Raw genomic sequence first — 13,492 nt, 5'->3', positions numbered from 1 at the left:
ATGCGAGTAAATACGTTTATGGTATAAAATGTGTATCATTTTAAAACACTACGTGCTGTATTATAATGTATTATTATAATAATAATATGTATGTTCAACCCATTTAGGCGAGAACCTACGTTTTACCTGTAAATCTAATAAGACATGAGATATTCTATTTCTTCCAGTCACTGCCTTAATATTTATTATAATAGTACATAAATTACACACTATAAACGATAACTCATAAGTATGTACACGTTCGCTTAAACGCATAATATTTATATAAATCAATTTTGGATAAATGCGCTCTCGCGACAATCCTGTTAAAGGCTTAAAGTGACGTGTTCATCAGATGGGTATACGTTATAGGAGAGTAACCGCTCTTATTCGTATAAGCTGCAACCATATAATATCGGAGTTATAATAATAATAAATATATTTAGTGGGTTAGAACTTTTCTGCGCGTCTACAATTTATAAAATATTTATATTTATAATGTGTATATAATATAATTTTTAAGAGAATGAGGCTTTAATATACGCATGGCCGCTGCAGATCTGCGACAAGAATGATTTAAAATGTTATTATAGTTTTTATAAACGAGATGGCAAATATACGCAGTTCTTAACCATTCTACCGCAATAAAAATAAGATGTATTGTTCGTTTTATCGATGAATATTTACGCATGTATAATTCATATACGTTTTAAATATAATTCGTCGATGAAGTGACCGGGAAATATTGCTACAGCCCATCCAACTTTCATCTTATATAATATGACACGTATTTAAGCACAATATGTTGTACTCGTCTGTATAGTGTAGTTATTTGTTTGAGTACGACGAGGTTCACGAAACATGACCTATGATATATACGTATAATACAGTATAATGTATTATATTAATATATCATATCCATATGTAAGTAGAATGATAAACGACACGCCATGACAATAGTTTCAGATAACATTAACACATTTTTTATTTTGGTTTTTTTTATTTTCATTTTACAACCGTTTATTATGACGAAAAGCTCACGTGCAGCACGTGAAAAATTGTTAAAATTTCCGTTCGCTCGCTGATCGCGTTCAACTTAGCTACATGGTAAGTGTAATTTCAATTTTTAATCGCGTGTTTTTAGTAGCATATCTTATTGTGTAAATGATATCATATGCATGATTACGTGTTATTATTTATAATAATATGTATGGTATATTATACGCATAGTGTATAAAATATACATAAATATACACACACACACACACACACATATGCACGCTCGCTCATTTTCCGTATACAATGTGATATAAATATGCATAAGTTAAACGAATGTAGAATTATATAGTATGTCGTGGAAAACATGGACATGTTTTGTTGATATGTTAAATTATATTGATTTCTTGTAATCGATTGATATACCGAATTATGTCTGTCGTGTAATTAATCCATTCATACGTGTACTATCCACAAATACGATTTTTTTTTTACCCAAATGACGCGATTACACTCAATGAATTGCGTCATGGGTAAACTATAGGAATACTGATTTAACACGTGTCCGGCCATATGCACGCATAGACTGCGCGGGTTTTCTAATAATATTAGAATATAATTTAACACGGGTAAATAGTATAATGTTAAAACGATTTTTCAAAATAAATTTAATGTTTAAAATAACTTTAACTCCACTCGCCGGTTATAAAGTTTTCGAGAAGTTTTACCGAGAGAAGTGTATTAAAAAACAAAAAAAAAATTCAGGATATTTGTGTACGTTGGGGACTCCTGTATTTGTGTGCAAGTTATTTTATATTCAGTCACAGCACTAATGTGATAAATGATCGTATACTAGTTCACGCAGCTATACCAGAAAATACAACAAACTCACTCGTTAGATATAAGAGCTGTGCAATATGATTATTTTAAATTGATTAAATTCATATTTTTAAGAATTTGAAGTTGTATTAGGATTTTTACTATTTGTAAATTATAATAATGCTGTACCCAGTTTGACATGTAGCGCTGGATTAATATAGGTGCAAAAGGGCTTTAGTGTGTAATATTTAACGGTTGGGTTATTAACGGGAAATCTAATACTGATGTTTAGTCTATAACTGTTATGTTACATCAATTATTCTAGCTATCAGGTACCTACTTCACATATATTGATTCTGGAATTTATATTATGCTGTTGTGGTCTACAACAAGAGTACTACATTGATAATCTTGATAATCTTCACTTTCAATGTGATGCAGCGATAGTATAATTTAAATTTTAAAATAAAACAGTTAGGTTACCAAGGCACGTGACACAAAATTAATTTTTGGTGTTTTAATTAAACGAGCGACTTTTATAAATTAATTATATAGGTATACTAAGAAATCAGTAAGTAACAGTTAATGTATATATGTAAACTTTAAATTATAGATATAATGGTACTTTTGTTCGGAGACAATAAAATTTGAGATAAAATCCTCTGGGAAAAAGCTAATATAGCTAATATACTTAAAGTTACAGTGGTATAAAAGATGATTTTATATAATCTTGAAAATAACGAAATATAAATGTCATATCGTCTGTAGTAATCATATCAAAGCCGATGTTTAAAATTGGTACGATACAAGACGACTTTTTTTGGTTATAGTGAGGAATTAAAATTTAAAATCAATAAATTAAAATATTTAAATAATTTTGAAAGCAGCTAAATTTTGATTTACCAAAAAAATGATAAATATTTCGTTAGAAACCTAATATTTGATAAATGTTTAAATGTACACACCGTTTTAAAATACTTTTTGCAGCATTAAATTAATCAATGTTAAAGCAACTACAAAGCGCATTCAAATTATTTTCTACTTAAAAGTTTCAACTAAAAAGTGATTGCAAATACAATTGTGAATCCATTGGCTCAGCTTTTCTGATGATGATATACAATTGTATATTTATTGTACATAATATTTTTATAATTTAATATTATCATGTTTATTGTATTTTATTTTTAAATCGATTAAAAAGCTTACCTGAAATTATGATAGTTTAGGAATTTAATTTCAATTTTAATCTTTACCACAATTTCAACATATTCAAATCATGTTATTATATAATGAAAGGTATTATTCAAAGTATAAAAATATATGATTTACTTTTAAAATACATCTTTGTACAAACTGCATTGTCGTGGGTTAACATTTTGATTATTCTTATAATTTCTAATGCATATAATAATATCATCAATCATAAAATTATGGTAACACGGCGTTATGGATAGGCATTTTAGGTTCACTGCTGTCAACTGTCTTTATAAGGTACCTCAAAAGTATAGTTGGTTAACAATATTTAAAATGGTGAAAATAGATATAATTTTAAAGTATCTAATATCTATAGTATAAAAAATTTGATATAAATTTAATATAAACGTAAAAAAATTATTAAAAATAAACAACGAAGTTAATTGAATAACATACGTAAGAGATGCATTATGGAAACATATTTAAAAATATGGAAACAAATAACTGGGTAATATATTTATATATTTACATAATAAGAATGTAAAATATACAATTATAATCAATTTTTTAGAGTACATTATTATTAGTATAAATTATTATAGTAATATAGTATAATATATGGTACGGTGGATAACGAAAATTGATGAATAATGTAATTTACGACATTTATATCATTCGTCGTAACATATATTGTATATATGACTTAAATAATTTTCAACAAGGGTATAACCTACTTCTTTTATTTTAATGCCTAAATATTATGTTGATTTAGAATACCGAACAGTTAAAATGGTCAAATGTTCTGCACCAATAAATGCAATCTCCTTTTATATTATAAATTATTCATTTACTGTTGAAATGTTCAAAGAAAAAGTATTATACAATATCATAATATATATAATACTTGATTGTTACTTGTCAGTTGTCTTATTGTTATTTATTTAATTTAGAGTGTTACTGTTATATAACAATTTAATTAGTTTTACTCCATCGCGTTTTTATATTATAATTAATCACATACGAAAAAGATGTTCTATAGGATATAAAAATAAAATATCGTGTAAATTGTCTTCATAAATAACTTTTTTTCCGCATTTAGTATTTTTCAAATAGGATTTATCCGAAATAATGATCTCTGTATTATAAGAGATACACATACACAGTATAATATGTGTAGTATTTATTGGTGTATTCTTGAATACAAAATACCTTAAATCTAAATTTTTTTAAAATTATTTCATAAAATCCTGTAGTATATACGTTTTAAATTTTAAGTAAGAGGTGATAGATGAGTAGTATATTAATGTACTAATAAGGTACATTATAAGGTACTAAATAGATATATCAAATTATTTAATATTAATTAAGAATTGAGGTAGATTTATGAGATCTGTACACGAATAGTATGTTTTATAATAAATATTTAATTTATCTAATTATTATACGATAATATGTTACACGTATAATATAGCGAGACAATCATTGAAATTATTCCAAAAACGAAGATAAAAATTAAATATTGTTTTGAACATTATAGACTGTAGTTCATTCGCACGCGAGTCCAGGTTTGCAGATTATTGCGTTTGAATAGTTACATAGCGGATAGTGGATACTGCCTCGGGGTCGGCTGCGTCTTTCTAGAGTTCCCCTTGGGTAATGAATGTTTAATCATCGCACATTGGACATATTGTTATACGCCTTTGATTGTTAATATTTTCGTATACATATGTATATAGTTGAATGTATGTACGATATAATAGTAATAACATTAAACGCGTTTATGTTTACGTTTTCCGGGACGTATACCAAAATAAACAAATTTACTATATGTCAGGGGCGCCGACGGTGAAACTTCAATTGAATTAATCATCATCAGCTATGCGGTAAGCAAGTAGGTTACTGAAACTATCCATTAAACAGCGGAAATTGAGTAATCGAACAGTGTCATACCCTAGTCAACTAGAAAAAATTCACTATATATATTATTATATTATGATAAAAACGGAATAATCTTCCAACAGTTGCATGTGTTGGCTTAACGAACTAAGGATTGGAGTACAATGGTTTCAAAGAAGTTAACTGGGATATTTTTGAAACTCAGAATTTGATTTTTAGTATAGGATTTATAAGTTACGGTAATAATAATCTTATTTTGTCCCAATTACTTAAAACATTTTGAGATTTCGATGAATTTTGTTAAAAATATAATTTTAAATAATTATTAAAAAAACATTGTGAACATAAATTTTCGAACTTTTTTTAATATTAGAAAATTAACAAATTATTCAAACCTTGTATTATATTGTTAAGAAATTTTTAAATTTTTAAGCGGCATTTATAAAAAATAAAATTGAAAAATTTAATTTATGTAGGCAATAATAAATACCTTAAAATTAGGTAGGTAATTAAAATATGTTGAAAATTATTTTATGTAAATAAAATTACCATATTACCATTTTGTGAAAATTTTAAGTTTCTACAGTTAGTTTGTTATTCTTTATCTATTTGTTTTCAAGTTACATAAAAAAAACTGGTTTTGCGCAAAAATTATTTTTTGTTTGTTATTCTCGATTATTTTGAAAAACACTAGTAACTTTTAATTTTTATAAGTTTTAAGTAAAGTTAGATCCAATTTATATCTGAAATAAACCACAACAATTAAATTGAACCAGTTTGATCGTAGCACATACACACAACACATATCGTTGTAAAAATAATATAGTCATTGCTTCACTCAGAATCTGAAATTGTCTTTAACACTTAATATTATTACTTTGTTTAATTTCGAACAAATTGTTTTTATATTATCATCTATACTCTATTCAAAATGAGATCGTGATTCAGTGGCGACCAGTTATCGCCGAGCGGAGGTCAGACAACATTCGTTTGTCAACCCCATCGAGTCAACTATCTGTACGCCTGCTGTGTAGTAAAGCCACACCCATGCGCACAAGTTGGCCGCCGAGTCACGATCTCATTTTGAAAAGAGTATATAAGTGTGTAATATTTAAACATATTGGGCAATAGTTACGATGAATTCCCAGCGGCATGATTCTTGTATACAGGTTTACATATCTACAGATATAATATACTATTTATAATCGATATGATATGAAATTTGTGAGCAGAATAATTTCCGGTCTGCTAAAATATTTTGCCTGTTTCCTGAGGATTACAAGTCGATTGCGGTGCGTCAAGGTAAGACGCACATCATATTATCACGTATAATATTGTTCATAAGTTCATTGTAAGATTAGACAGAATTCATATAATTCTACGAACATTAAATTAGCATTATTTAGAATATATTGGAATATAATATGCGTTTTACTTGGATCAATTTTTAAACTTCAAGCTAAAACAATGTAAAAAAAAATAGTCACGTAGTCCGTCAATTTCTAGCGGCTATAACTTTATATAAAATAAAATGTAATAGATGTTTTAAAGCATAAAAAAGAGATAAGAGGGCTTTTAAAATCACCTCTTATATAGGTGTATACAAAGTATTATTATAGGAACCTTTAATATAGAAAGTAGAGATTACTTTAAATCTATACATTAATAAAAATGATAAATATCAGCCGAAACTATAGTGAGAAAAAACAAACTCGACAAAATATGAAAATAAATCATTAGGTTATTAATATGTTATTATATTTATTTACTGAATCTCAATAAACAATTAATCAATTGCCGGTTATTGTATACTTGTTAGTTATAACAATACCAATGATAATTCAATTTCAATATGTTCAATATATACCTAATATTATGTGTGTAGTAAAATTAATTTCTAATGATTAAAAAACTATCTTGGTAGATGAGTATTCATAATAATTATTCAATAATTAAAAAATTATAAGTATTAATTATTAAATAATATTATTTATTCATTAATATTCAATATTTTTTTTTAGTATGAACAATAATAAATAAAAAACGCAAATATGTCCATAGCAAAATTGCACGCAAATAAACTGTTATTTTAAGAAATTCTATTCGTAAGTCGAAAATGGGTGTTTTTTAAAATATGTCGAAAAGTATTGAGGAGCACAGTTATGTAATCAAACTTTAAAACGTTTAGTTTGTAACATTTTCTTTTAACTACATTTATATAAATTTTAAATGCGTATTAATAATATTTCTAAGTAAAAAATATAGAAATAAAAAATATTTATCATCTAATATTCTAATGTTTAATATTAATAAATTAAAATGTTTAGAGAAATATTTTATTTCTGAATGATGTAATTGAAAAAAAAATAAAAATATATAGACACTAAAAAAGATGTATTTTTTATACTGATGTTTATGTGTAAGGATAGTTTAGAATATTGGACGAATTCTGGTATAATCCGAGTATAAATCTCAAAGACACGTGTCACGATTCCGGTGGATAGGCCATCAAAGGTAAGAAATTGTCGATTTCAAATCTAAACTATATATATATATATATATGTGAGATAAAGTCCTCGGAAACGGGCTATTCGTTTATTTGTCTACGCGTTCGGTGTTTGCGCGTGCTTTAAACGATATCTTAAATGTTTATGTACGATGGAGTATATCGACTTACATAGGTACGCCACGATGGCGCCGGAGTAAAAATGTAAAGGTCCAACAACAAACTGTTCTCGATACCACCAACGCGCTGCCACTTATAACTCATTTCGATTTATCACTGGCCCATGCGCATAGTCGTTATTACCAGTCTAGATCGTGCATAATATATTGTAGTATATCTCGTGTATCTATGCATATATATATTATATACTAACCTTTAAATAATTCTATAGAAGATTTACCAGGCAACAGTTCCAGCAGTAATCAAGTCCAAATTTTGTATTTGTATAAATCGACGTAGTCTTTATTAAATTACAATTACAGGTAAATAGTAAATAAGTACAATTTAAACTTGAAAAAAGAATAATTTTTGGAAAGATATCGAATCGAAAATATAATGTTATGTAATTTTTTTCATTTTAGAAAATTATTTAAAATCCAGATACATTGTAATTTATATTGTAGTACCTTCCTAGACTATTTTATATACATCTAAACTTTGGAAATAAACTATTGATTCAATACAATAAACACATATTGCCCACCATATAGGGACGGTGAACGCTATTCGTGTCACTATTATACAATCACTATCGTACTATAACGCGAAGTATTCGTATACGATAATATATTATAATATTTTATGTTCGATAAAACCGTATAACGATAAAAATATAATATTAATTAATTATTTTGTACGCATACTTAGTCGGTAACGATTTTAATAGATATTTTGTATACATTAATAAAAAAAAAGTATATAATATGTATACAAAAATATATTAAGTTCGACTATATTTACAATAATTAGCATGCATCGAATTATTAGATTTTACCGAGTAGTAGTGAAGTAGAAGCTCACGGAATCGTGTAAGTTATGATGACAAAATCCTTCCGACCCTCTGACGTTAGGTTCATTATTACTGCATACCGCAATCCGTTTCTTCTTAATTACACATATTATATATTTATAAAATAAAATACGATAATTACAATATTATACGAAGTGCAGCACGGAATAATGTTCGCAGTGTTCTATAATTTATTAATAACTACAATCAGTGACGTTATCGGGATATTATTTAGATACTAATAAGTAACTATAATATTGTGCATTATTTTATATTCTTATAAATAACAACAAATAAGGTTTTATAATATTTTGAAAACAGTATACCTTTATGACAGCGGCAGGCATACAATCTGGGTATAAGTAGCATACCTATGTGAATTATATCTTTGTATACCTGGTTGTTAACAATTATTACACCTCAAATTATTTATGATCACATTAAATATATGCTAATAATCGTATGACTCGTGTTAACGATAAGTACCTGAGGATTTGTGTGAGAATCGGCTGGTGGTTAGTTGTGATGCTTCAAAAAGAAAAAAAAACTAAATCTAAACCGTTTTTCTTCTACTGTCAAGATAAATATGTTTTATCCTACTTACTATTAATTTGAATAGATATCATTTTCTGGGCAAGCATTTGGTTCTATATATTTTTATGTATATAGAGAAAATGTTAACTATGAAATAAATTAAAATTAAAATCTATTGTAATAAAATATAATTATATATTAATTTATACAAATGTATAACTATAATATAATAAACTAAAATCAAAATAAACAATACATTTTAGGTACATTTTTAATTGCCTGTATGTTATTCTTATTTATGATAAAACAAATCAAATTAATTGTATCATTAATAAATAATTGTTATACTTACAAAATTGATGTATATAGTTTTATTATTTAAAGAAAAATATATACGATTCTAACCAAAAAGGTGGGCAAGTGGGTATCAGTCAGCTGTATAATATATGTCGAGTAGCTCGGTGAGCTCACTATATTGGATATATTTAATTAGAATTCAATGGTATAATATATTATTGTGTACGAAAAAATCGATTCTGAACAAAGACGGTCTGTCAGGCTAAACCACTAAGTATATTGCTTGATAAGTATTATGGTAGCTTAATTTAATTTGTACTGAAAACATAGCATTTATTATATTATTTATATTTTATATTTTTTTACTAAATATATTTATACCAAATCAAATTATTGTTATTATCTTTTGACTTTTGAGCCAATACCATCCGATCGTAAAATAGTATGAATAGGTTGGTTGTATAAATAAGTCTTATTTTAAAATTTATTTACTTACTTATCGTGAATACGGAAAAAAACATATCATTATAAAATCTATACATTCATCGGTCCGTTCAAGATTTAAAATAAAAATTGAAAAAAATGAAATGAACTTAATCGTTTTCTAAGTATTTATGAAATTTTACTATGCTTATAAACTATAATAGTATGTTATATGTATGTTAAAAATAAAAAACACAAACATTGTAAAATCATTACTTTCATTACTTCGCATGAATATAAATAAACAGTCAGTATTAAGTGTATATTTTTGTATATGTAAATTTCTAAATGCTTTTCGTGTTTAACACCTTATAGCAGCATAAATAATTGAAAAAAAGAATTAAAAAAACCTTCGTGCTCGAGGAATTTATTAATTTTCACAATATGTGAATAGTTTCTAAGATTAGCCGTTAAGAACTTGCTTCGTTCTGATAATGCATTTTTGTAAGTTGTACTAAATAACTATTGACAACAATGTTACGGAATGAAGCGTGTATAGATATTTACATATCAAAAATGATTGGTGGAAAATGGTATACGTAACTTAATTTTTTTTGATGGGAGAAATGACCAGTTGGGAAAATGTTATCTTGTTTTTTTGAATAAAATAGCCACACCCCATTGCGTCTAGTCCTCCCTTTGGGTACAGTTTTTGTCCTAAATTCCAATCGAAATCCATTTACAATATATATCTTATTTTCAACTTATTTTCAATAACAATCAACGTATTTTTTCACAACGTGACATTGCATTTTAAGTGGTTATGAAATATATATGGTTGTTATCACAATGATTTATACGCCATTTTTGACTCGACAAAAAAATAAAATATTAAAAGTTAAAAGTGGAAAGTTATTATTTTGGAACACTACTAATGGAATATTATTGGACACAAGCTTCAGTTCAACAAAAAATACTTAACGTCATAATATCCGGTAACTATGGTTTTAAAAAAATGTTAAACATTTTGAAAAACCTTTTACGTTAATTTTAGTCTAAAATTGGTATGCTATAATGTTTTTCTTTTAATAAAAGGGAATTAAACAATTGTGCTAAACAGAGTTTCACTCGGAGTTATTCCATTTATTCCATATATTTCTATCTAAATTTATTATACAGTTATGGGAATTAATAATGCAACACTATACTGGCAAGTCATGCACGAAGTAAAATTAAGTAAGATTAAGTAATCTGTCGTCAAACGAGATGTTGATTAAAAAATGTTTAATTGGAGCAAGTAATAAAAAATGCTCAACAATAATTCATATGCACATCACGCATATAACAAAAAAAAATTCCAATCAAAAACCGTTGTTATAATTTTAAATTCAAAGACAGTGCGGTGTACCCAATGGATTGTGATACAGTGTAATTATGTTTCGACAGAATTATATTAATATTAGGACGGTTCCTCCCTCAGTCTTACGTATATGGTCTTATAAAATATTACGATACGACGTGTTTGACCATAACTCCGTGACCTAGCTATATGCAAAATGCCATCAGTGGTCACTGGAGTTCTCAGCCGTGGGTTATAGTTGCGTTCCAACAGAAAGTACGTTTTAGAAGTGGTTAAACCGTGGCCGAGGACATACAATTGCAATTACAATTTATACCACTCATGCCACGTGAATTGCATAAATAATGTATACGGCTGCTATGTGAAATTGTTAAAATTTTTAGGTAAAGAGCAAAAGCACTGTAGAATCTAAAACCAGTAAGTTATTACGATACACGAATTATACTGATGGAGATATTATATTGCTATATATTTTAGATTTCTCTGCAGTTTCAGACACAATTTAGGCATTTAATTGGCAAAAAAATAAAGGCTGACGGATTAATTTTACTATCTATAATATTATAGTCTCCAAATTGTCAACAATATCTTTTTCATTTATATACATGATTTTTTTTTTTTATTAGATTGTCCAACGGTAATTTACATTTTAGAATAACTGTTTTATTGCACTCGTTGTACCTACACGTTTAAGTAGATAATTGTTCTAAAAATGTTGACTTACCTAAATGTATATATTTAAATTAAAAGTTTCTGAACTGTGAAATTGTATATACTAATAAATAATAATAATAGCTTATGATAAAAATAAATAATAATAGTAAAACATAGGAAAAATACTATGACGATAATATCAGTATTATAGTTAATTAATTTTAATTCATTAACATTTAGGTAATTTTCTAAGTATATTAAGTACCATATATATATAATATAAAATTAGGGTGGTTCTAATTTGAAAAATATTACGTTTGTATTGCTAAAGAATTATCCAGCTGCAAATTTTATCTTAAAATATGGTCCCAAAAAATACTTGATGAATGATTGTGGTGAACTACACTTTACATGAACGTATATTATGTAAAATTTAAGTATTAAAATCGTTACTAAAAAAAAAAAATCACATCTAAAATTCGTAGTGCGGGTATTATAGTTCGTTTCTTGAAAACATATTTTTTGTGGCGATTTCAAGTCATTGTTTGTCAACGAGTGATATCTATAGGAAAGAGAAGAAAATTGTTTACATCCATGCAGTAACATCGGTAATATCGTGTACATCACTTTTATAAATTAAAAGTCTGGTGGTCGGTGGCGTACAATATAATGATACATGATAGCATTGAGATGACAATAGGTTGTACGGACTGCTTATAAATATAATGTTTTCGTCTATATTTATTTATAGTCTAGAATGATGTCTGTATACCGTCTGTAACCAGTAACTTTTTATATTGTTGAATGAAAAAAAAAATATATAAAGTTGTAGCATCGTTTTATGGTTTCGTATAAGTTTAACTATATAATTTACGATTTTCTTTTTTTGTTCCGTGTAAACGCATGCTATACCGCATCCTTATATTATCATTTACATGTAAATTGTACTCAAATACGAAGACAATATTATAACTATCTACCTGCATATTATAATATTCTCGACAATTTCAACAAAACTTTGGCCGCTTCGATGATAATTATAAATTATAATATTATCTTAATTTCTTGTCCAAATAAATAATAATAATATATAACGTACGTGTGTGTGTGTGTGTGTACGTAAATGATATAGTTTGTTTCGAAGAGTATATTATGAAAGTAATAAACTCGTAACGTTTGAAACAAAAACATGTACCTAATATATATATATTAAAAGCTAGAATATGGTAATACTATAAGCACCGATTTATAGAATGTATAGCATCTTTTTAGGAAGCGGGCCAGCTATTATTTTTAAAAATCTCGTGGCCCGCGTTCACGATAAAAAAGGTATATTAAATAATAAATAATGTATTAAAAAATACACGCTACACGCTTAAAGCGTGTTCGCGGGCTTCAAATAAAAATGTGGCGGGCCGCGGGTCGAAAAGCCTCGCACTACGCTCTATATAGATGATATGTGTTAACATTTTGTATACCACACATATTTCGGCGTGTACATCGTATTGTGTGTCTATTTATAAATAAAAAAATATAGTCTCTTTGAAAGAATAAAACTCATTGTCGGATTAGGCGTATACGCGCGTGGTTGATATACTGCGGTGTATAATACTATACAATATGATAGGCGACGCGGTGACGTTCGAATTACCTGGCAATGTCCCAGGTCCTGGCATCTGTACCGTTTAACGTCAAATGATGGCGGTGCGTACATAGTCAACGGTCTTTTGGGCGATTGGTGAGTGGATCAATATCATCGTTACCGCGGCAAATAATACGGATACCTGCGACTAAATCGCAAAATATAAGCTCTTTATGTCAAACG

This window comes from Rhopalosiphum padi, chromosome 1 (genome assembly GCF_020882245.1).
Source record: "Rhopalosiphum padi isolate XX-2018 chromosome 1, ASM2088224v1, whole genome shotgun sequence".
Classification (NCBI taxonomy): domain Eukaryota; kingdom Metazoa; phylum Arthropoda; class Insecta; order Hemiptera; family Aphididae; genus Rhopalosiphum; species Rhopalosiphum padi.
Note: the sequence above shows the minus strand (reverse complement) of the source record.